Source organism: Balaenoptera borealis (genome assembly GCF_965194805.1).
Source record: "Balaenoptera borealis genome assembly, contig: HAP1_SCAFFOLD_965, whole genome shotgun sequence".
In the NCBI taxonomy this organism is placed as follows: domain Eukaryota; kingdom Metazoa; phylum Chordata; class Mammalia; order Artiodactyla; family Balaenopteridae; genus Balaenoptera; species Balaenoptera borealis.
In genome coordinates, this window is record NW_028123243.1 from 22449 (window position 1) to 47190 (window position 24742).

Sequence of the window (24742 nt, forward strand, 5' to 3'; positions counted from 1 at the left end):
AGCAGTGTTAGGGCTTCAGGTAGGGACAGCATCAGGGCCTGACTTAGGGAGAGTGACAGGGCCTGAGTGAGGCCTAGCGTCAGACACTTAGTGGGGGACACTATCGGGGCATGACTTAGGAGCAGCATCAGGGCCTCTGTTGGATCAGCCTTAGGGTCTTAGTTCAAGACATGATCAGGGTCTGAGTTAGTCTAAGCATCAAGGCCTGAGTTAGTTAGGGAAAGCTTCAGGGCCTCACTTAGGGACAGCGTCAGGGCTTACTTTGGGACAGTTTCAGGACCTTGGTAAGACATGGGTCAGGTTATTAGCTCCGGATAATGTCAGGACTTTAGATGTTGATGGCAGCAGCCCTTAGTTAGAGACAGTGTCAGGCCCTGAGTTACGACTAGCATCAGAGCCTTTGTTAGATACAATGTTCGGGACTGAATTAGGAGTAGAGTCAGGGCCTTAGTTAGTGACAGTGTCAGGGCCTGACTTAGGGAGAGCGACAGGGCCTGAGTGAGGCTTAGCATCAGGTTCTTAGCTGGGCACACTGTCAGGGCATGACTTTGGAGCAGCATCAGCATCTTTGCTGGATCAGCATTAAGGTCTTCGTTAGGTACATGATCAGGGCCTGAATTAGTCACAGCTTCAAGGCTACAGTTCAGGAAAGCTTCAGGGCCTGAGTTAGGGACAGCCTCAGGTCTTCACTTAGGGACAGCGTCAGGGCCTACTTTGGGACAGTTTCAGGACCTTGGAAAGACATAGGTCAGGATATTAGCTCAGGATAATGTCAGGACTTTTGATAGTGATGGCAGCAGGGCCTTAGTTACAGACGGTTTCAGGGCCTGAGTTAGGCCTAGCATCAGAGACTTTGTTAGGTACAGTGTAAGGGACTGAGTTAGGAGTAGTGTCAGGGCCTTGCTTAGGGACAGTGTCAGGGTCTGATTTAGGTGTACTGTCTGAGACCTAGTTAGGGACAGTGCTAGGGCCTGAGTTAGGATTAGTGTCAAGGCCTTATTTAGGACCAATTTTAGGGCTTTAGTTTGGACTAGCAACAAAGCCTTTGTTAGGTATCATGTCAGGGCCTCAGTTAGGTGTAGTGTCAGGGCCATTGTTAGGGACAGTATCAGGGCCTGACTTAGGAGAAGTTCAGGGCCTTAGCCAAGGAAAGTGTCAGGGCCTTAGTTAGGGACATTATCAGGGCCTGAATTAGCAGTAGTGTCCAAAGTCCTTAGTGAGGAGAGTAAGGAGTAAGTCAGGACTCAGGCCCTGACACTGTTCTTAAATAAGGCCCTGACATTACCTGGAACACAGGTCCTGATCTGATTCCTATCATAGGCGCTGATGTTGGACTTAACTAAGGCCCTGACACTGGTCCTAACTAAAGCTGTGACACTACTCTTAACTCAAGCCCTGACACTGTCCCTAACAAATCCTCTGGCACTACTCCTAAATCAGGCCCTGACACTGTCTCTAACTAAGGCCCTGATACTACTCCAAACTCAGCACTGACACTGTCACTAACTAAGGCCCTGACACTATTCATAGCTCACACCCTAACACAACTCCTAAATCATGCCCTGACAATGTCCCTAACTAAGGCCCTGACACTACTCCTATCTCAAGCAATGACACTGTCCCTAACTTAAGACCTGACTCTTCTCCTGACTCAGGCACTGACACTGGCCCTAACTTAGGCCGTGACGCTACTCCTAACTAAGCAACTGACACTGTCCCTAACTAAGGCCCGGACACTACTCCTTACTCAGGCACTGATAATATCACTAACTAAGGCCGTGAAACTACTCCCAAAATAGGCATTGAGACTGTCCCTAAATACGCCCTGACAGTACTCCCAACTCAGGCACTGACACTGTCCCTAACTAAGGACCTGACACTACTCCCAAACTACGCACTGACATTGTCCCTAACTAAGGCCCTGACACTACTCACAACGCAGGCACTGACGCTGTCCCTAACTAAGGACTTGACACTACTCTTAACTGAGGCCCTGGCACAGTCCCTAATAAAGGCCTGCCACTACCCCCAACTCTGGCACTGAGAGTGTCCCTAACTACGGCCATCACACTACTCCTTACTCAGGCACTGACGCTGTCCCTAAGTAAGGCCTTGACACTACTCCCAACGCAGGCACTGACGCTGTCCCTAAATAAGGCTCTGACACTACTCCCAACACAGGCACTGACGCTGTCCCTTACTAAGTCTCTGACACTACTCCCAACACAGGCATTGACACTGTCCCTAAGTAAGGCCTTCACACTATTACTTATTTAGGCATTGACACGCTACCTAACTAAGGCCCTGAGACTACTTCTACCTCAGACCCTGACACTGTCCCTAACGAAGGGCCTGATACTACTCCCAACACAGGCACTGACACTCTCCCTAACTAAGGCCTTGACACTACTTTTAAATCATGCCCTGATGCTGTCCCCAAAAAAGACCCTGAGACTATTCCCAACTCAGGCACTGACACTCTCCCTAACTAAGACACTGACACTACTCCCATTGCAGCCACTGACACTGTCCCTAATGCCCTGACACTACTTCCAACTCAGGCACTGACACTGTCCCTAACTAGGCCCTGACACTACTCCCAACACAGGCACTGACACTGTCCCTAAGGCCCTGACATAACTCCCAACTCCGGCACTGACACTTTCTCTAACTAAGACCCTGAAACTACTCACAACTCAGGCCCTGACAGTGTTCCTAACTAACGGTCTCAGACTACTCCTAACTTAGGCCCTGACACTATTTCTAACACAGTCACTGACACTGTCCCTAACTAAGGTCCTGAGACTATTCCTAACTCAGTCCCTGACACTGTCCATAACTTAGGCCATGTCACTACTCCCAACTCAGGCACTGACGCTGTTCCTAACTAAGGGTCTGACACTACTCCAAACTGAGACACTGACACTCTTCCAAATTAAGGCCTTGACACTACTCTTAACTCAGGCCCTGACACTGTCCATAATAAAGACCCTGACAAAAATCCCAACTTAGGCACTGACAATGTCCGTAACTAAGGCCCTGACACTATTCCCATCTCAGCCACTGACACTGTCCCTAACTATGGCCCTGACACTACTCCCAACACAAGCACTGGTGCTGTCCCTAACTAAGGCACTGGCACTACTCCCAGCTCGCCCTGGCGCTGTCCCTAACTAAGGCTCTGACACTACTCCCAATTCAGGCAATGACAGTGTCCCTAACTGAGGCAATGACACTACTCCCAACTCAAGCACTAAGGCTCCGGATCATTGTGATGACAAGCGCCATGGAGCATTGTGATGACAAGGGCCATGGAGAATTGTGATGACGGGTCCTGGAGCATTGTGGCGACAAGGGCCATGGAGCATTTTGATTCCAGGGGTCATGGGGCATTGTGATGAAAGTGGTCATGGAACATTGTGACGATAAGGGCATCGAGCCGAGTTAGGGACAGTCTAGCGGCCTTGGGACTAAATTCAGTGCTTGAATTAGGCACAGCATAAGGTCTTTAGTTAGCATAAGAGGTAGGACATTAGCTCGGGACAGGGTTAGGGTAAAGGCTTGAAATCGTGTCAGGAAATGACCTAAGGAGAGTGTGAAGACCTTTGTTACTGAGACGCTCAGGGACTTATTCAGAAGCAGCGTTAGGGCTTCAGGTAGGCACAGCATCAGGGCCTGACTTAGGGAGAGCGACAGGGCCTGAGTGAGGCCTAATGTCAGGCCCTTAGCTGGGGACACTGTCAGGGAATGACTTAGGAGCAGCATCAGTGCCTTTGTTGGATCAGCTTTAGGCTCTTAGTTAAAGACATGACCGGAGCCCAAGTTAGTCACAGCGTCAAGGCCTCAGTTAGAGAAAGCTTCAGGGTCTGAGTTACAGACAGCCTCAGGTCTTCACTTAAAGACAGCGACAGGGCTTTCTTAGGGACAGTGTCAGGACCTTGGTTAGAAATGAGTCAGGATATTAGCTCAGGAGAGTGTCAGGATTTTAGTTATTGCTGGCAGCAGGGCCTATATTAAGGACAGATTCCGGGCCTTTGTTAGATTCAGTGTCATGGCCTTAGTTAGGAGTAGTCAGGGCCTTAGTTAGGGAGAGCATTAGGGTTTCAGTTAGCATAAGATGCAGGAGATTATCTCGGGACACAGTCAGGTCCCAGGCCAGAGATAGTAAAAGGAAATGACCAAGGGATAACGAGAAGACCTTAGTTATTGAGAGCATCAGGGCCTTAGTTAGCAGCAGCGTGAGCGCCTTAATCAGGACCAGCGCCAGGGCTGGATGTACGGACAGCATCAGAGCCTAACTGAGGTACAGCAACAGGGCCTAAGTGAGGCCTATCTTTAGGGTCTGAGTAAGGGACAGTATCAGGGCATGACTTAGGAGCAGCATAAAGGCCTCTGTAGGATCAGCATTAGGGTCTTCGTTAAAGCTATTATCAGGGCCTCCGTTAGGGATAGCCTCAAGGCCTCACTTAGGGGCAGCGTCAGGGCTTACTTTGGGAAAGTTTCAGGACCTTGGTAAGACATAGGTCAGGCTATTAGCTCAGGATAATATCAGGTGTTCAGATATTGACGGCAGCAGGGCCTTAGTTAGAGGCAGTGTCAGGGCCTAAGTTAGGACTAGCATCAGAGCCTTTGTTAGGTACAGTGTCAGTGACTGAGTTAGGTGTAGTGTCAGAGCCTTAGTTGGGGACAGTGTCAGGGCCTGCATTAGGACGAGCCTCCAGGCCTCAGTTAGGGACAGGTTCACGGCCTCGGACCTAAATTCAGGGCCTCATTTAGGGACAGAATCAGGGATTTAGCTAGCATAAGGGGATCTACAGCTGAAAGCAACCTGAACACCACCACAAGCAGATGCAGAAGTGAACCATGCACGCTCCTATGAAGGAATATTCCACAGCAGTTGAGTACATTTTGTTTAAAGTTAGTAACACTATAAAAATTATGTTTTGAAGAAAACTATATTCAGAAGATGAAAGAATCTCGTTCTAAAGAATCTCTTTAGCTAATCTCGACATTAGCTAAAGAGAAGGTTAGGTTAAGGTCTAGGGAGAGTGTCAGGAAATGACCTAGGGATAGTGTCAAGACCTTAGTTACTTAGCACATCAGGACCTAATTTAGGAGCACTGAATGTCAGGGCTTCGGGTAGGAACAGCGTCAGAGCCTGACTTAGGGAGTGGGACAGGGCCTGAGTGAGGCCTAGCGTCAGGGCCTTAGCTAGAGACAGTGTCAGGGCATGACTTAGGAGCAGCCTAAGAGCCCTGGTAGGATCAGCCTCAGGGGCTATGTGAAAGATATTATCAGGGCCTCTGTTAGGGACAGCCTCAAGGCCTCACTTAGAGACAGCATCAGGGCTTCCTTAGGGACAGTTTCAGGACCTTGGTAAGAGATGGGTCAAGAAATTAGCTCAGGATAGTGTCAGGACTTTAGATATTGACAGCAGCAGGGCCTTAGTTAGGGACAGTGCCAGGCCCTGAATTAGGACGAACATCGAGGCCTTAGGTACGGACAGGGTCACAGCCTCGAGAGTAATTTTAGGCCCTTAGTTAAGGACAGCAGCAGGGCTGTAGTTAGCATAAGAGGCACGACATTTGCTAGGGACAGGGTCAGGTTATGGTCTAGGGATAGTGTCAGGAAAGGACCTAAGCATAGTGTCAAAACCTTAGTGACTGAGAGTATCAGATCCTTACTTAGAACCAGTGTCAGGGCTTCAGGTAGGGACAGCATCAGAGCCTGACTTAGGGAGAGCGACAGGGCCTGAGTGAGGCCTAGCGTCTGGCCCTTAGCTGAGGACACTGTCAGGGCATGACTTAGGAACAGAATCACCGCCTCTGTTGGATCAGCCTTAGCGTCTTTGTTACAGATATGATCAGGGCCTGACTTAGTCACAGCTTCTAGGCCTCAGTTAGGGAAAGCTTCAGGGCCTGAGTTAGGGACAGCCTCAGTTCTTAACACAGGGACAGCGACAGGGCTTTCTTAGGGACAGTGTCAGGACCTTGGTTAGAAATATGTCAGGATATTAACTCAGGCTAGTGTCCAGTTTTTAGTTATTGCTGACAGCAGGGCCTATATTAGGGGCAAATTCTGAGCCTTACTTAGAGACAGTGTCAGGGCCTGAGTTAGGACTAGCATCAGAGCCCTTGTAAAGTACAGTGTCAGGGCTTTAGTTAGGGACAGTGTCAGCGCCTCAGTTAGGATGAGCCTCCAACCTCAGTTAGGGACAGGTTGACGGCCTTGGGGCTAATTTCAGGCTCTTAGTTAGAGACAGCATCAGGGATTTAGTTAGCATAAGAGGCTCGACAATAGCTAAAGACAAGTTTAGGTTAAGATCTAGGGATAGTGTCAGGAAATGACCTAGGGATAGTGTCAAGACCATAGCTAATTAGAGCATCAGTGCCTAATTTAGGCCCAGTGTCAGGGCTTCAGGTAGGGACAGAGTCTTAGCCTGACGTAGGGAGAGCGACAGGGCCTCAGTGATGCCTAGAGTCAGGGCCTTAGCTACGGATAGTGTCAGGGCATGACATAGGATCAACAGAAGTGTCTCTGTAAGATCAGCATTAGAGTTTAGTTAAAGACATTATCAGGACCTCTGTGAGGGACAGCCTCAGGGCCTCACTTAGGGACAGTGTCATGGTTAACGTTGGGAGAGTTTCAGGACCTTGGTAAGACATGGGTCAGGATATTAGCTCAGGATAATGTCAGGACTTTAGATATTGATGGTAGCAGCGCCTACGTTAGGGAAAGTTTCAAGGCGTTAGTTAGGAGTAGAGGGCCTCTGATAGGTCCAGTGTCAGATCCTCAGTTAGCAATAGTGTTAGGGCCTTAGTTAGGGCCAGTGTCAGGGCCGGATGTAGGGCGAGCATCTAGGCCTTAGTTCGGGACAGTTTCATGGTCTTGGGACTACATTCAGTGCCTGAGGTAGGCACAGCCTAAGGGCTTCAGTTAACATAAGAGGCAGGACATTAGCTAGTGACCGTGTCAGTTTAACATCTAGGGATAGTGTCAGGAAATGACCTAAGGATAGTGTGAAGACCTTTGTTACGGAGACTCTCAGGGCCTTATTCAGAACCAGTGTTAGGGCTTCAGGTAGGGACAGCATCAGAGCCTGACTTAGGGAGAGCGTTAGGGTCTGAGTGAGGCCTAGCATCAGACACTTAGTGGGGGACACTATCGGGGCAAGACTTAGGAGCAGCATCAGGGCCTCTGTTGGATCAGCCTTAGGGTCTTAGTTCAAGACATGATCAGGGTCTGAGTTAGTCACAGCATCAAGGCCTGAGTTAGGTAGGGAAAGCTTCAGGGCCTCACTTAGGGACAGCGTCAGGGCTTACTTTGGGACAGTTTCAGGACCTTGGTAAGACATGGGTCAGGTTATTAGCTCCGGATAATGTCAGGACTTTAGATGTTGATGGCAGCAGCCCTTAGTTAGAGACAGTGTCAGGCCCTGAGTTACGACTAGCATCAGAGCCTTTGTTAGATACAATGTTCGGGACTGAATTAGGAGTAGAGTCAGGGCCTTAGTTAGTGACAGTGTCAGGGCCTGACTTAGGGAGAGCGACAAATCCTGAGTGAGGCTTAGCATCAGGCCCTTAGATGGGCACACTGTCAGGGCATGACTTTGGAGCAGCATCAGCGTCTTTGCTGGATCAGCATTAAGGTCTTCGTTAGGTACATGATCAGGGCCTGAATTAGTCACAGCTTCAAGGCTTCAGTTCAGGAAAGCTTCAGGGCCTGAGTTAGGGACAGCCTCAGGTCTTCACTTAGGGACAGCGTCAGGGCTTACTTTGGGACAGTTTCAGGACCTTGGAAAGACATAGGTCAGGATATTAGCTCAGGATAATGTCAGGACTTTTGATAGTGATGGCAGCAGGGCCTTAGTTACAGACGGTTTCAGGGCCTGAGTTAGGCCTAGCATCAGAGACTTTGTTAGGTACAGTGTAAGGGACTGAGTTAGGAGTAGTGTCAGGGCCTTGCTTAGGGACAGTGTCAGGGTCTGATTTAGGTGTACTGTCAGAGACCTAGTTAGGGACAGTGCTAGGGCCTGAGTTAGGATTAGTGTCAAGGCCTTATTTAGGACCAATTTCAGGGCCTTAGTTTGGACTAGCATCAGAGCCATTGTTAGGAATCGTATGAGGGCCTGAGTTAGGCATACTATCAGGGCCTTAGTTAGGGACAGTTTTAGGGCCTGAGTTAGGATTAGTGTCAAGGCCTTATTTAGGACCAATTTTAGGGCTTTAGTTTGGACTAGCAACAAAGCCTTTGTTAGGTATCATGTCGGGGCCTCAGTTAGGTGTAGTGTCAGGGCCATTGTTAGGGACAGTATGAGGGCCTGACTTAGGAGAAGTTCAGGGCCTTAGCCAAGGAAAGTGTCAGGGCCTTAGTTAGGGACAATATCAGGGCCTGAATTAGCAGTAGTGTCCAAAGTCCTTAGTGAGGAGAGTAAGGAGTAAGTCAGGACTCAGGCCCTGACACTGTTCTTAAATAAGGCCCTGACATTACCTGGAACACAGGTCCTGATCTGATTCCTATCATAGGCGCTGATGTTGGACTTATCTAAGGCCCTGACACTGGTCCTAACTAAAGCTGTGACACTACTTTTAACTCAGGCCCTGACACTGTCCCTAACAAAGCCTCTGACACTACTCCTAAATCAGGCACTGACACTGTCCCTAACTAAGGCCCTGACATACACCTAACTCAGGCCCTGAAACTGTCTCTAACTAAGGCCCTGATACTACTCCAAACTCAGCACTGACACTGTCACTAACTAAGGCCCTGACACTATTCATAGCTCACGCCCTAACACAACTCCTAAATCATGCCCTGACAATGTCCCTAAGTAAGGCCCTGACACTACTCCTATCTCAAGCAATGACACTGTCCTTAACTTAGGCCCTGACTCTACTCCTGACTCAGGCACTGACACTGTCGCTAACTAAGGCCCTGACACTACTCCCAAACTAGGCACTGACATTGTCCCTAAGTGAAGCCTTGGCATTACTCTCAACTCAGGCACTAACACTGTCCCTAACTAAGGACTTGACACTACTCTTAACTCAGGTCCTGGCACAGTCCCTAACAAAGGCCTGCCACTACCCCCAACTCTGGCACTGAGAGTGTCCCTAACTACGGCCATCACACTACTCGTTACTCAGGCACTGACGCTGTCCCTAAGTAAGGCCTTGACACTACTCCCAAAGCAGGCACTGACGCTGTCCCTAACTAAGGCCCTGACATAACTCCCAACTCCGGCACTGACCCTTTCTCTAACTAAGGCCCTGAAACTACTCACAACTCAGGCCCTGACACTTCCTATCTACCGGTCTCAGACTACTCCTAACTTAGGCCCTGACACTATTCCTAACACAGTCACTGACACTGTCCCTAACTAAGGTCCTGAGACTATTCTTAACTCAGTCCCTGACACTGTCCATAACTTAAGCCATGTCACTACTCCCAACTCAGGCACTGAGGCTGTTCCTAACTAAGGGTCTGACACTACTCCAAACTGAGACACTGACACTCTTCCAAATTAAGGCCTTGACACTACTCTTATCTCAGGACCTGACACTGTCCATAATAAAGACCCTGACAAAAATCCCAACTTAGGCACTGACAATGTCCGTAACTAAGGCCCTGACACTATTCCCATCTCAGCCACTGACACTGTCCCTAACTATGGCCCTGACACTACTCCCAATGCAAGCACTGGCGCTGTCTCTAACTAAGGCACTGGCACTACACCCAATTCAGGCAATGACAGTGTCCCTAACTGAGGCAATGATACTATTCCCAACTCAAGCACTAAGGCTCTGGATCATTGTGATGACAAGCGCCACGGAGCATTGTGATGACAAGGGCCATGGAGAATTGTGAGGACGGGTCCTGGAGCATTGTGATGATGTGTCCTGGAGCATTGTGGTGACAAGGGCCATGGAGCATTTTGATTATAGGGGTCATGGGGCATTGTGATGAAAGTGGTCATGGAGCATTGTGATTAAAGTGGTCATGGAACATTGTGATAAAAGTGGTCATGGAGCATTGTGATGAAAAGTGCTATGGAGCATTGGGATGACAGGGGTCATGGAGCATTGTGATGACAAATGCGTGGAGATTTGTGATGACGAGGACCATGGAGCATTGAGATTATAAGCATCATGCAGCATTGTGATGACAGGGGCCATGGAGCATTTCAATGACAAGAGACATGGAGCATTGTGATGACAGAAGTCATGGAGCATTGTGGTGAGCAGCGGCATGGAGCATTGTGAAGAAAGGGGTACTGTAACATTGTGAAGAATGGGTCAAGGAGCATTTTGATTACAAGGATCATGGAGCATTGTGATGACGAGGACCATGGATCATTGAGATTATAAGCATCATGCAGCATTGTGATGACAGGGGCCATGGAGCATTTCAATGACAAGAGACATGGAGCATTGTGATGACAGAAGTCATGGAGCATTGTGTTGAGCAGCGGCATGGAGCATTGTGAAGAAAGGGGTACTGTAACATTGTGAAGAATGGGTCAAGGAGCATTTTGATTACAAGGATCATGGAGCATTGTGATGACAAGGGCCATGGAGCATTGTGATGACAAGAGTCATGGAGACTTGTGATGACAGGGGGCATGGAGCTTTGTGATTTCACAGACATGTAGCATTTTAGACAAGAGTCACGGATCATTGTGATGAAAGGGGTCATGGAGCATTGTGATGATAAGGGCATGGAGCATTGTGATGACAATGGCATGTAGCATTGCGATGACAAAGGTCATGGAGCATTGTGATGACAGGGGTTATGGAGCATTGTGATGACAAGGGCGTGGAGCATTGTGATGACAGTGGTCATGGAACATTGTGACGATAAGGGCATCGAGCCGAGTTAGGGACAGTCTAGCGGCCTTGGGACTAAATTCAGTGCCTGAATTAGGCACAGCATAAGGTCTTCAGTTAGCATAAGAGGTAGGACATTAGCTCGGGACAGGGTTAGGGTAAAGGCTTGGAATCGTGTCAGGAAATAACCTAAGGAGAGTGTGAGGACCTTTGTTACTGAGACTCTCAGGGACTTATTCAGAAGCAGCGTTAGGGCTTCAGGTAGGCACAGCATCAGGGCCTGACTTAGGGAGAGCGGCAGGGCCTGAGTGAGGCCTAATGTCAGGCCCTTAGCTGGGGACACTGTCAGGGAATGACTTAGGAGCAGCATCAGTGCCTCTGTTGGATCAGCTTTAGGCTCTTAGTTAAAGACATGACCGGAGCCCAAGTTAGTCACAGCGTCAAGGCCTCAGTTAGGGAAAGCTTCAGGGTCTGAGTTACAGACAGCCTCAGGTCTTCACTTAAAGACAGCGACAGGGCTTTCTTAGGGACAGTGTCAGGACCTTGGTTAGAAATGAGTCAGGATATTAGCTCAGGAGAGTGTCAGGATTTTAGTTATTGCTGGCAGCAGGGCCTATATTAAGGACAGATTCCGGGCCTTTGTTAGATTCAGTGTCATGGCCTTAGTTAGGAGTAGTCAGGGCCTTAGTTAGGGAGAGCATTAGGGTTTCAGTTAGCAGAAGATGCAGGAGATTATCTCGGGACAGAGTCAGGTCCCAGGCCAGAGATAGTGAAAGGAAATGACCAAGGGATAACGAGAAGACCTTAGTTATTGAGAGCATCAGGGCCTTAGTTAGCAGCAGCGTGAGCGCCTTAATCAGGACCAGCGCCAGGGCTTGATGTACGGACAGCATCAGAGCCTAACTGAGGTACAGCAACAGGGCCTAAGTGAGGCCTATCTTTAGGGCCTGAGTAAGGGACAGTATCAGGGCATGACTTAGGAGCAGCATAAAGGCCTTTGTAGGATCATCATTAGGGTCATCGTTAAAGCTATTATCAGGGCCTTCGTTAGGGGTAGCCTCAAGGCCTCACTTAGGGGCAGCGTCAGGGCTTACTTTGGGAAAGTTTCAGGACCTTGGTAAGACACGGGTCAGGTTATTAGCTCAGGATAATGTCAGGACTTTAGATATTGATGGTAGCAGCGCCTACGTTAGGGAAAGTTTCAAGGCGTTAGTTAGGAATAGAGGGCCTCTGATAGGTCCAGTGTCAGATCCTCAGTTAGCAATAGTGTTAGGGCCTTAGTTAGGGCCAGTGTCAGGGCCGGATGTAGGGCGAGCATCTAGGCCTTAGTTCGGGACAGTTTCATGGTCTTGGGACTACATTCAGTGCCTGAGGTAGGCACAGCCTAAGGGCTTCAGTTAACATAAGAGGCAGGACATTAGCTAGTGACCGTGTCAGTTTAACATCTAGGGATAGTGTCAGGAAATGACCTAAGGATAGTGTGAAGACCTTTGTTACGGAGACTCTCAGGGCCTTATTCAGAACCAGTGTTAGGGCTTCAGGTAGGGACAGCATCAGAGCCTGACTTAGGGAGAGCGTTAGGGTCTGAGTGAGGCCTAGCATCAGACACTTAGTGGGGGACACTATCGGGGCAAGACTTAGGAGCAGCATCAGGGCCTCTGTTGGATCAGCCTTAGGGTCTTAGTTCAAGACATGATCAGGGTCTGAGTTAGTCACAGCATCAAGGCCTGAGTTAGGTAGGGAAAGCTTCAGGGCCTCACTTAGGGACAGCGTCAGGGCTTACTTTGGGACAGTTTCAGGACCTTGGTAAGACATGGGTCAGGTTATTAGCTCCGGATAATGTCAGGACTTTAGATGTTGATGGCAGCAGCCCTTAGTTAGAGACAGTGTCAGGCCCTGAGTTAGGCCTAGCATCAGAGACTTTGTTAGGTACAGTGTAAGGGACTGAGTTAGGAGTAGTGTCAGGGCCTTGCTTAGGGACAGTGTCAGGGTCTGATTTAGGTGTACTGTCTGAGACCTAGTTAGGGACAGTGCTAGGGCCTGAGTTAGGATTAGTGTCAAGGCCTTATTTAGGACCAATTTCAGGGCCTTAGTTTGGACTAGCATCAGAGCCATTGTTAGGAATCGTATGAGGGCCTGAGTTAGGCATACTATCAGGGCCTTAGTTAGGGACAGTTTTAGGGCCTGAGTTAGGATTAGTGTCAAGGCCTTATTTAGGACCAATTTTAGGGCTTTAGTTTGGACTAGCAACAAAGCCTTTGTTAGGTATCATGTCGGGGCCTCAGTTAGGTGTAGTGTCAGGGCCATTGTTAGGGACAGTATCAGGGCCTGACTTAGGAGAAGTTCAGGGCCTTAGCCAGGGAAAGTGTCAGGGCCTTAGTTAGGGACATTATCAGGGCCTGAATTAGCAGTAGTGTCCAAAGTCCTTAGTGAGGAGAGTAAGGAGTAAGTCAGGACTCAGGCCCTGACACTGTTCTTAAATAAGGCCCTGACATTACCTGGAACACAGGTCCTGATCTGATTCCTATCATAGGCGCTGATGTTGGACTTAACTAAGGCCCTGACACTGGTCCTAACTAAAGCTGTGACACTACTCTTAACTCAGGCCCTGACAGTGTCCCTAACGAAGCCTCTGACACTACTCCTAAATCAGGCACTGACACTGTCCCTAACTAAGGCCCTGACATACACCTAACTCAGGCCCTGACACTGTCTCTAACTAAGGCCCTGATACTACTCCAAACTCAGCACTGACACTGTCACTAACTAAGGCCCTGACACTCTTCATAGCTCACGCCCTAACACAACTCCTAAATCATGCCCTGACAATGTCCCTAAGTAAGGCCCTGGCACTATTCCTAACTCAGGCGCTGACACAATACTTAAGGAAGGCCCTGACATTACTCCTAACTCAGGCCCTGAAAAGGTCCCTAACTGAGGCCGACACAACTCCTAACTCAGGCACTAACACTGTCCCTAAGTAAGGCCCTGAAACTATTCCTAACTGAGGCGCTGATACAATACCTAACGAAGGCACTGATGCTACTCCTAACTAAGGCCCTGACACTACTCCTATCTCAAGCAATGACACTGTCCCTAACTTAGGCCCTGACTCTACTCCTGACTCAGGCACTGACACTGGCCCTAACTTAGGCCCTGACACTACTCCTAACTAAGCAACTGACACTGTCCCTAACGAAGGCCCGGACACTACTCCTTACTCAGGCACTGACAATGTCACTAACTAAGGCCGTGACACTACTCCCAAAATAGGCACTGAGACTGTCCCTAAATATGCCCTGACAGTACTCCGAACTCAGGCACTGACACTGTCCTTAACTAAGGCCCTGATACTACTTCCACCTCAGGCACTTACACTCTCCCTAAGTAAGTCCTGACATTACTCCCAATTCCGGCATTGACACTTTCGCTAACTAAGGCCCTGAAACGACTCACAACTCAGGCCCTTACACTGTTACTAACTACCGGTCTCAGACTAGTCCTAACTCAAGCCCTGGCACTGTCCGTAACTTAGGCTCTGGCACTGTTCCTAACTCAGACACTGACGCTGTCCCTAACTAAGGGTCTGACACTACTACCAACTCAGACACTGACACTCTCCCTAACAAGGCCTTGACACTACTCTTAACTAATACCCTGACACTGTCCCTAACAAAGACCCTGACACTATTCCCAACTCAGGCGCTGTCACTCTCCCTAACTAAGACCGTGACACTACTCCCATCTCAGCCACTGACACTGTCCCTAAGGCCCTGACACTACCTCCAACTCAGGCACTGACACTATCCCTAACTACAGGCCTGACACTTCTCCTAACTCAGGCACTGACACTCTCCCTTACTAATGTCCTGACACAACTCCCAACTCAGGCACTGACATTGTTCCTAACAAAGGCCCTGACACTAATCCTAACATAGGCACTGAGACTGTCCCGAACTACGCCCTGACAGTACTCCCAACTCAGGCACTGACACTGTCCCTAACTAAGGCCCTGACACTACTGTCAAACTAGGCACTGACATTGTCTCTAACTAAGGCCTTGACATTACTCTCAACTCAGGCACTAACACTGTCCCTAACTAAGGACTTGACACTACTCTTAACTCAGGCCCTGGCATAGTCCCTAACAAAGGCCTGCCACTACCCCCAACTCTGGCACTGAGAGTGTCCCTAACTACGGCCATCACACTAATCCTTACTCAGGCACTGACGCTGTCCCTAAGTAAGGCCCTGACACTGCTCCCAACTCAGGCACTGACGCTGTCCCTAACCAAGGCTCTGACACTACTCCCAACTCAGACACTGACGCTGTCCCTAACTAAGTCTCTGACACTACTCCCAACACAGGCATTGATATTGTCCCTAACTAAGGCCCTCCCTCAAACTACTACTTACTTAGGCACTGATACGCTACCTAAGGCCCTGAGACTACTTCTACCTCAGACCCTGACACTGTCCCTAACGAAGGGCCTGATACTACTCCCAACACAGGCACTGACACTCTCCCTAACTAAGGCCTTGACACTACTTTTAACTCATGCCCTGATGCTGTCCCCAGAAAAGACCCTGAGACTATTCCCAACTCAGGCACTGACACTCTCCCTAACTAAGACCCTGACACTACTCCCATCGCAGCCACTGACACTGTCCCTAATGCCCTGACACTACTTCCAACTCAGGCACTGACACTGTCCCTAACTAGGCCCTGACACTACTCCCAACTCCGGCACTGACACTTTCTCTAACTAAGGCCCTGAAACTACTCACAACTCAGGCCCTGACACTGTTCCTACCTACCGGTCTCAGACTACTCCTAACTTAGGCCCTGACACTTTTCCTAACACAGTCACTGACACTGTCCCTAACTAAGGTCCTGAGACTATTCCTAACTCAGACCCTGACACTGTCCATAACTTAGGCCATGTCACTACGCCCAACTCAGGCACTGACGCTGTTCCTAACTAAGGGTCTGACACTATTCCAAACTGAGACACTGACACTCTTCCAAATTAAGGCCTTGACACTACTCTTATCTCAGGCCCTGACACTGTCCATAATAAAGACCCTGACAAAAATCCCAACTTAGGCATTGACAACATCCGTAACTAAGGCCCTGACACTATTCCCATCTCAGCCACTAACACTGTCCCTAACTATGGCCCTGACACTACTCCCAACGCAAGCACTGGTGCTGTCCCTAACTAAGGCACTGGCACTGCTCCCAACTCGCCCTGGCGCTGTCCCTAACTAAGGCTCTGACACTACTCCCAATTCAGGCAATGACAGTGTCCCTAACTGAGGCAATGATACTACTCCCAACTCAAGCACTAGGGCTCTGGATCATTGTGATGACAAGCGCCATGGAGCATTGTGATGACAAGGGCCATGGAGAATTGTGAGGACGGGTCCTGGAGCATTGTGGTGACAAGGGCCATGGAGCATTTTGATTACAGGGGTCATGGGGCATGGTGATGAAAGTGGTCATGGAGCATTGTGATTAAAGTGGTCATGGAACATTGTGATAAAAGTGGTCATGGAGCATTGTGATGAAAAGTGCTATGGAGCATTGGGATGACAGGGGTCATGGAGCATTGTGATGACAAATGCGTGGAGATTTGTGATGACGAGGACCATGGAGCATTGAGATTATAAGCATCATGCAGCATTGTGATGACAGGGGCCATGGAGCATTTCAATGACAAGAGACATGGAGCATTGTGATGACAGAAGTCATGGAGCATTGTGGTGAGCAGCGGCATGGAGCATTGTGAAGAAAGGGGTACTGTAACATTGTGAAGAATGGGTCAAGGAGCATTTTGATTACAAGGATCATGGAGCATTGTGATGACAAGGGCCATGGAGCATTGTGATGACAAGAGTCATGGAGACTTGTGATGACAGGGGGCATGGAGCTTTGTGATTTCACAGACATGTAGCATTTTAGACAAGGGTCACGGATCATTGTGATGAAAGGGGTCATGGAGCATTGTGATGATAAGGGCATGGAGCATTGTGATGATAAGGGCATGGAGCATTGTGATGACAATGGCATGTAGCATTGCGATGACAAAGGTCATGGAGCATTGTGATGACAGGGGTTATGGAGCATTGTGATGACAAGGGCGTGGAGCATTGTGATGACAGTGGTCATGGAACATTGTGACGATAAGGGCATCGAGCCGAGTTAGGGACAGTCTAGCGGCCTTGGGACTAAATTCAGTGCCTGAATTAGGCACAGCATAAGGTCTTCAGTTAGCATAAGAGGTAGGACATTAGCTCGGGACAGGGTTAGGGTAAAGGCTTGGAATCGTGTCAGGAAATAACCTAAGGAGAGTGTGAGGACCTTTGTTACTGAGACTCTCAGGGACTTATTCAGAAGCAGCGTTAGGGCTTCAGGTAGGCACAGCATCAGGGCCTGACTTAGGGAGAGCGGCAGGGCCTGAGTGAGGCCTAATGTCAGGCCCTTAGCTGGGGACACTGTCAGGGAATGACTTAGGAGCAGCATCAGTGCCTCTGTTGGATCAGCTTTAGGCTCTTAGTTAAAGACATGACCGGAGCCCAAGTTAGTCACAGCGTCAAGGCCTCAGTTAGGGAAAGCTTCAGGGTCTGAGTTACAGACAGCCTCAGGTCTTCACTTAAAGACAGCGACAGGGCTTTCTTAGGGACAGTGTCAGGACCTTGGTTAGAAATGAGTCAGGATATTAGCTCAGGAGAGTGTCAGGATTTTAGTTATTGCTGGCAGCAGGGCCTATATTAAGGACAGATTCCGGGCCTTTGTTAGATTCAGTGTCATGGCCTTAGTTAGGAGTAGTCAGGGCCTTAGTTAGGGAGAGCATTAGGGTTTCAGTTAGCAGAAGATGCAGGAGATTATCTCGGGACAGAGTCAGGTCCCAGGCCAGAGATAGTGAAAGGAAATGACCAAGGGATAACGAGAAGACCTTAGTTATTGAGAGCATCAGGGCCTTAGTTAGCAGCAGCGTGAGCGCCTTAATCAGGACCAGCGCCAGGGCTTGATGTACGGACAGCGTCAGAGCCTAACTGAGGTACAGCAACAGGGCCTAAGTGAGGCCTATCTTTAGGGCCTGAGTAAGGGACAGTATCAGGGCATGACTTAGGAGCAGCATAAAGGCCTTTGTAGGATCATCATTAGGGTCATCGTTAAAGCTATTATCAGGGCCTTCGTTAGGGGTAGCCTCAAGGCCTCACTTAGGGGCAGCGTCAGGGCTTACTTTGGGAAAGTTTCAGGACCTTGGTAAGACACGGGTCAGGTTATTAGCTCAGGATAATGTCAGGACTTTAGATATTGATGGTAGCAGCGCCTACGTTAGGGAAAGTTTCAAGGCGTTAGTTAGGAATAGAGGGCCTCTGATAGGTCCAGTGTCAGGTCCTCAGTTAGCAATAGTGTTAGGGCCTTAGTTAGGGCCAGTGTCAGGGCCGGATGTAGGGCGAGCATCTAGGCCTTAGTTCGGGACAGTTTCATGGTCTTGGGACTAAATTCAGTGCCTGAGGTAGGTACAGCCTAAGGGCTTCAGTTAACATAAGAGGCAGGACATTAGCTAGTGACCGTGTCAGTTTAACATCTAGGGATAGTGTCAGGAAATGACCTAAGGATAGTGTGAAGACCTTTGTTACGGAGACTCTCAGGGCCTTATTCAGAACCAGTGTTAGGGCTTCAGGTAGGGACAGCATCAGAGCCTGACTTAGGGAGAGCGTTAGGGTCTGAGTGAGGCCTAGCATCAGACACTTAGTGGGGGACACTATCGGGGCAAGACTTAGGAGCAGCATCAGGGCCTCTGTTGGATCAGCCTTAGGGTCTTAGTTCAAGACATGATCAGGGTCTGAGTTAGTCACAGCATCAAGGCCTGAGTTAGGTAGGGAAAGCTTCAGGGCCTCACTTAGGGACAGCGTCAGGGCTTACTTTGGGACAGTTTCAGGACCTTGGTAAGACATGGGTCAGGTTATTAGCTCCGGATAATGTCAGGACTTTAGATGTTGATGGCAGCAGCCCTTAGTTAGAGACAGTGTCAGGCCCTGAGTTAGGCCTAGCATCAGAGACTTTGTTAGGTACAGTGTAAGGGACTGAGTTAGGAGTAGTGTCAGGGCCTTGCTTAGGGACAGTGTCAGGGTCTGATTTAGGTGTACTGTCAGAGACCTAGTTAGGGACAGTGCTAGGGCCTGAGTTAGGATTAGTGTCAAGGCCTTATTTAGGACCAATTTCAGGGCCTTAGTTTGGACTAGCATCAGAGCCATTGTTAGGAATCGTATGAGGGCCTGAGTTAGGCATACTATCAGGGCCTTAGTTAGGGACAGTTATAGGGCCTGAGTTAGGATTAGTGTCAAGGCCTTATTTAGGACCAATTTTAGGGCTTTAGTTTGGACTAGCAACAAAGCCTTTGTTAGGTATCATGTCGGGGCCTCAGTTAGGTGTAGTGTCAGGGCCATTGTTAGGGACAGTATCAGGGCCTGACTTAGGAGAAGTTCAGGGCCTTAGCCAGGGAAAGTGTCAGGGCCTTAGTTAGGGACATTATCAGGGCCTGAATTAGCAGTAGTGTCCAAAGTCCTTAGTGAGGAGAGTAAGGAGTAAGTCAGGACTCAGGCCCTGACACTGTTCTTAAATAAGGCCCTGACATTACCTGGAACACAGGTCCTGATCTGATTCCTATCATAGGCGCTGATGTTGGACTTAACTAAGGCCCTGACACTGGTCCTAACTAAAGCTGTGACACTACTTTTAACTCAGGCCCTGACACTGTCCCTAACAAAGCCTCTGACACTACTCCTAAATCAGGCACTGACACTGTCCCTAACTAAGGCCCTGACATACACCTAACTCAGGCCCTGACACTGTCTCTAACTAAGGCCCTGATACTACTCCAAACTCAGCACTGACACTGTCACTAACTAAGGCCCTGACACTCTTCATAGCTCACGCCCTAACACAACTCCTAAATCATGCCCTGACAATGTCCCTAAGTAAGGCCCTGACACTACTCCTATCTCAAGCAATGACACTGTCCTTAACTTAGGCCCTGACTCTACTCCTGACTCAGGCACTGACACTGTCGCTAACTAAGGCCCTGACACTACTCCCAAACTAGGCACTGACATTGTCCCTAACTGAAGCCTTGGCATTACTCTCAACTCAGGCACTAACACTGTCCCTAACTAAGGACTTGACACTACTCTTAACTCAGGTCCTGGCACAGTCCCTAACAAAGGCCTGCCACTACCCCCAACTCTGGCACTGAGAGTGTCCCTAACTACGGCCATCACACTACTCCTTACTCAGGCACTGACGCTGTCCCTAAGTAAGGCCTTGACACTACTCCCAAAGCAGGCACTGACGCTGTCCCTAACTAAGGCCCTGACATAACTCCCAACTCCGGCACTGACCCTTTCTCTAACTAAGGCCCTGAAACTACTCACAACTCAGGCCCTGACACTGTTCCTATCTACCGGTCTCAGACTACTCCTAACTTAGGCCCTGACACTATTCCTAACACAGTCACTGACACTGTCCCTAACTAAGGTCCTGAGACTATTCTTAACTCAGTCCCTGACACTGTCCATAACTTAAGCCATGTCACTACTCCCAACTCAGGCACTGAGGCTGTTCCTAACTAAGGGTCTGACACTACTCCAAACTGAGACACTGACACTCTTCCAAATTAAGGCCTTGACACTACTCTTATCTCAGGACCTGACACTGTCCATAATAAAGACCCTGACAAAAATCCCAACTTAGGCACTGACAATGTCCGTAACTAAGGCCCTGACACTATTCCCATCTCAGCCACTGACACTGTCCCTAACTATGGCCCTGACACTACTCCCAATGCAAGCACTGGCGCTGTCTCTAACTAAGGCATTGGCACTACTCCCAATTCAGGCAATGACAGTGTCCCTAACTGAGGCAATGATACTACTCCCAACTCAAGCACTAAGGCTCTGGATCATTGTGATGACAAGCGCCACGGAGCATTGTGATGACAAGGGCCATGGAGAATTGTGAGGACGGGTCCTGGAGCATTGTGATGATGTGTCCTGGAGCATTGTGGTGACAAGGGCCATGGAGCATTTTGATTACAGGGGTCATGGGGCATTGTGATGAAAGTGGTCATGGAGCACTGTGATTAAAGTGGTCATGGAACATTGTGATAAAAGTGGTCATGGAGCATTGTGATGAAAAGTGCTATGGAGCATTGGGATGACAGGGGTCATGGAGCATTGTGATGACAAATGCGTGGAGATTTGTGATGACGAGGACCATGGAGCATTGAGATTATAAGCATCATGCAGCATTGTGATGACAGAAGTCATGGAGCATTGTGGTGAGCAGCGGCATGGAGCATTGTGAAGAAAGGGGTACTGTAACATTGTGAAGAATGGGTCAAGGAGCATTTTGATTACAAGGATCATGGAGCATTGTGATGACAAGGGCCATGGAGCATTGTGATGACAAGAGTCATGGAGACTTGTGATGACAGGGGGCATGGAGCTTTGTGATTTCACAGACATGTAGCATTTTAGACAAGGGTCATGGAGCATTGTGATGAAAGGGGTCATGGAGCATTGTGATGATAAGGGCATGGAGCATTGTGATGACAATGGCATGGAGCATTGCGATGACAAAGGTCATGGAGCATTGTGATGACAGGGGTTATGGAGCATTGTGATGACAAGGGCGTGGAGCATTGTGATGACAGTGGTCATGGAACATTGTGACGATAAGGGCATCGAGCCGAGTTAGGGACAGTCTAGCGGCCTTGGGACTAAATTCAGTGCCTGAATTAGGCACAGCATAAGGTCTTTAGGTAGCATAAGAGGTAGGACATTAGCTCGGGACAGGGTTAGGGTAAAGGCTTGGAATCGTGTCAGGAAATGACCTAAGGAGAGTGTGAAGACCTTTGTTACTGAGACTCTCAGGGACTTATTCAGAAGCAGCGTTAGGGCTTCAGGTAGGCACAGCATCAGGGCCTGACTTAGGGAGAGCGGCAGGGCCTGAGTGAGGCCTAATGTCAGGCCCTTAGCTGGGGACACTGTCAGGGAATGACTTAGGAGCAGCATCAGTGCCTTTGTTGGATCAGCTTTAGGCTCTTAGTTAAAGACATGACCGGAGCCCAAGTTAGTCACAGCGTCAAGGCCTCAGTTAGGGAAAGCTTCAGGGTCTGAGTTACAGACAGCCTCAGGTCTTCACTTAAAGACAGCGACAGGGCTTTCTTAGGGACAGTGTCAGGACCTTGGTTAGAAATGAGTCAGGATATTAGCTCAGGAGAGTGTCAGGATTTTAGTTATTGCTGGCAGCAGGGCCTATATTAAGGACAGATTCCGGGCCTTTGTTAGATTCAGTGTCATGGCCTTAGTTAGGAGTAGTCAGGGCCTTAGTTAGGGAGAGCATTAGGGTTTCAGTTAGCAGAAGATGCAGGAGATTATCTCGGGACAGAGTCAGGTCCCAGGCCAGAGATAGTGAAAGGAAATGACCAAGGGATAACGAGAAGACCTTAGTTATTGAGAGCATCAGGGCCTTAGTTAGCAGCAGCGTGAGCGCCTTAATCAGGACCAGTGCCAGGGCTGGATGTACGGACAGCGTCAGAGCCTAACTGAGGTACAGCAACAGGGCCTAAGTGAGGCCTATCTTTAGGGTCTGAGTAAGGGACAGTATCAGGGCATGACTTAGGAGCAGCATAAAGGCCTCTGTAGGATCAGCATTAGGGTCTTCGTTAAAGCTATTATCAGGGCCTCCGTTAGGGATAGCCTCAAGGCCTCACTTAGGGGCAGCGTCAGGGCTTACTTTGGGAAAGTTTCAGGACCTTGGTAAGACATGGGTCAGGCTATTAGCTCAGGATAATATCAGGTGTTCAGATATTGACGGCAGCAGGGCCTTAGTTAGAGGCAGTGTCAGGGCCTAAGTTAGGACTAGCATCAGAGCCTTTGTTAGGTACAGTGTCAGTGACTGAGTTAGGTGTAGTGTCAGAGCCTTAGTTGGGGACAGTGTCAGGGCCTGCATTAGGACGAGCCTCCAGGCCTCAGTTAGGGACAGGTTCACGGCCTCGGACCTAAATTCAGGGCCTCATTTAGGGACAGAATCAGGGATTTAGCTAGCATAAGGGGATCTACAGCTGAAAGCAACCTGAACACCACCACAAGCAGATGCAGAAGTGAACCATGCACGCTCCTATGAAGGAATATTCCACAGCAGTTGAGTACATTTTGTTTAAAGTTAGTAACACTATAAAAATTATGTCTTGAAGAAAACTATATTCAGAAGATGAAAGAATCTCGTTCTAAAGAATCTCTTTAGCTAATCTCGACATTAGCTAAAGAGAAGGTTAGGTTAAGGTCTAGGGAGAGTGTCAGGAAATGACCTAGGGATAGTGTCAAGACCTTAGTTACTTAGCACATCAGGACCTAATTTAGGAGCACTGAATGTCAGGGCTTCGGGTAGGAACAGCGTCAGAGCCTGACTTAGGGAGTGGGACAGGGCCTGAGTGAGGCCTAGCGTCAGGGCCTTAGCTAGAGACAGTGTCAGGGCATGACTTAGGAGCAGCCTAAGAGCCCCGGTAGGATCAGCCTCAGGGGCTATGTGAAAGATATTATCAGGGCCTCTGTTAGGGACAGCCTCAAGGCCTCACTTAGAGACAGCATCAGGGCTTCCTTAGGGACAGTTTCAGGACCTTGGTAAGAGATGGGTCAAGAAATTAGCTCAGGATAGTGTCAGGACTTTAGATATTGACAGCAGCAGGGCCTTAGTTAGGGACAGTGTCAGGCCCTGAATTAGGACGAACATCGAGGCCTTAGGTACGGACAGGGTCACAGCCTCGAGAGTAATTTTAGGCCCTTAGTTAAGGACAGCAGCAGGGCTGTAGTTAGCATAAGAGGCACGACATTTGCTAGGGACAGGGTCAGGTTATGGTCTAGGGATAGTGTCAGGAAAGGACTTAAGCATAGTGTCAAAACCTTAGTTACTGAGAGTATCAGATCCTTATTTAGAACCAGTGTCAGGGCTTCAGGTAGGGACAGCATCAGAGCCTGACTTAGGGAGAGCGACAGGGCCTGAGTGAGGACAATGCCCTTGGTGATAGTACCCATGGGAATAGGGGTCACGGTGACAGTGCCCATGGTGATATTGCTCACGGTGACACTGCCCATGGTGATAGTGCTCATGGTGATAGTGCTCATGGTGACATTTCCCACGGTTACAGTGCTCATAGTGACAGTGCTCATGGTGCCTGTGCCCACGGTGACTATGCACAAGCTGACAGTTCTCACGGTGATAGTGCTCATGGTGACAGTTCGCATGGTAGACAGGGCCCATGTTGAAAGTGCCCATGGTGACAGTTCTCAGAGTGACAGTGCCCATGGTGATAGTGCCCATGGTAATAGTGCTCACGGTGACAGCACCCATGGTGATATTGTTCACGGTGACACTGCCCATGGTGATAGTGCTCACGGTGACTTTGCTCATGATGACAATTCCCATGGTTACAGTGCCCATGGTGATAGTGCCCACGGTGACAATGCTCATGGTGAGAGTGCTCATGGTGATAGTGCTCACGGTGATAGTGCTCACGTTGAGAATGCCTTTGGTGATAGTGCTCATGGTAATACTGCTCATGGTGATAGTTCGCATGGTGACAGTGCCCATGTTGAAAGTGCCCAAGGTGGCAGTGCTCATGGTGACACTGCCCATGGTGACTATGCTCATGCTGGTGTTATACATGTTTGGAGTTCCCATGGTGAAATTCCTTATGGTGGCACTGCCCATGATGATAGTGTTCATGGTGACAGTGTCCACGGTGACAGTGCTCATGGTGACAGTGCTCACGGTGACAGTGCCCTTGGTGATAGTACCCATGGTAATAGCGCTCAATGTGACAGTGCCCATGGTGATATTT

At 49.1% G+C, this 24742-nt stretch overlaps 1 long non-coding RNA gene across 1 annotated transcript; it reads right to left on the minus strand.

The window, feature by feature from the left end:
- Positions 1–222: 222 nt before the first annotated feature.
- On the minus strand, positions 223–23875 carry LOC309621765. Its single transcript, XR_014240261.1, has 3 exons — positions 23805–23875; positions 4467–5655; positions 223–237 (listed from the first exon to the last, which is right to left on the minus strand). It is a non-coding gene; the product is annotated as an uncharacterized lncRNA (long non-coding RNA).
- Positions 23876–24742: the final 867 nt, after the last annotated feature.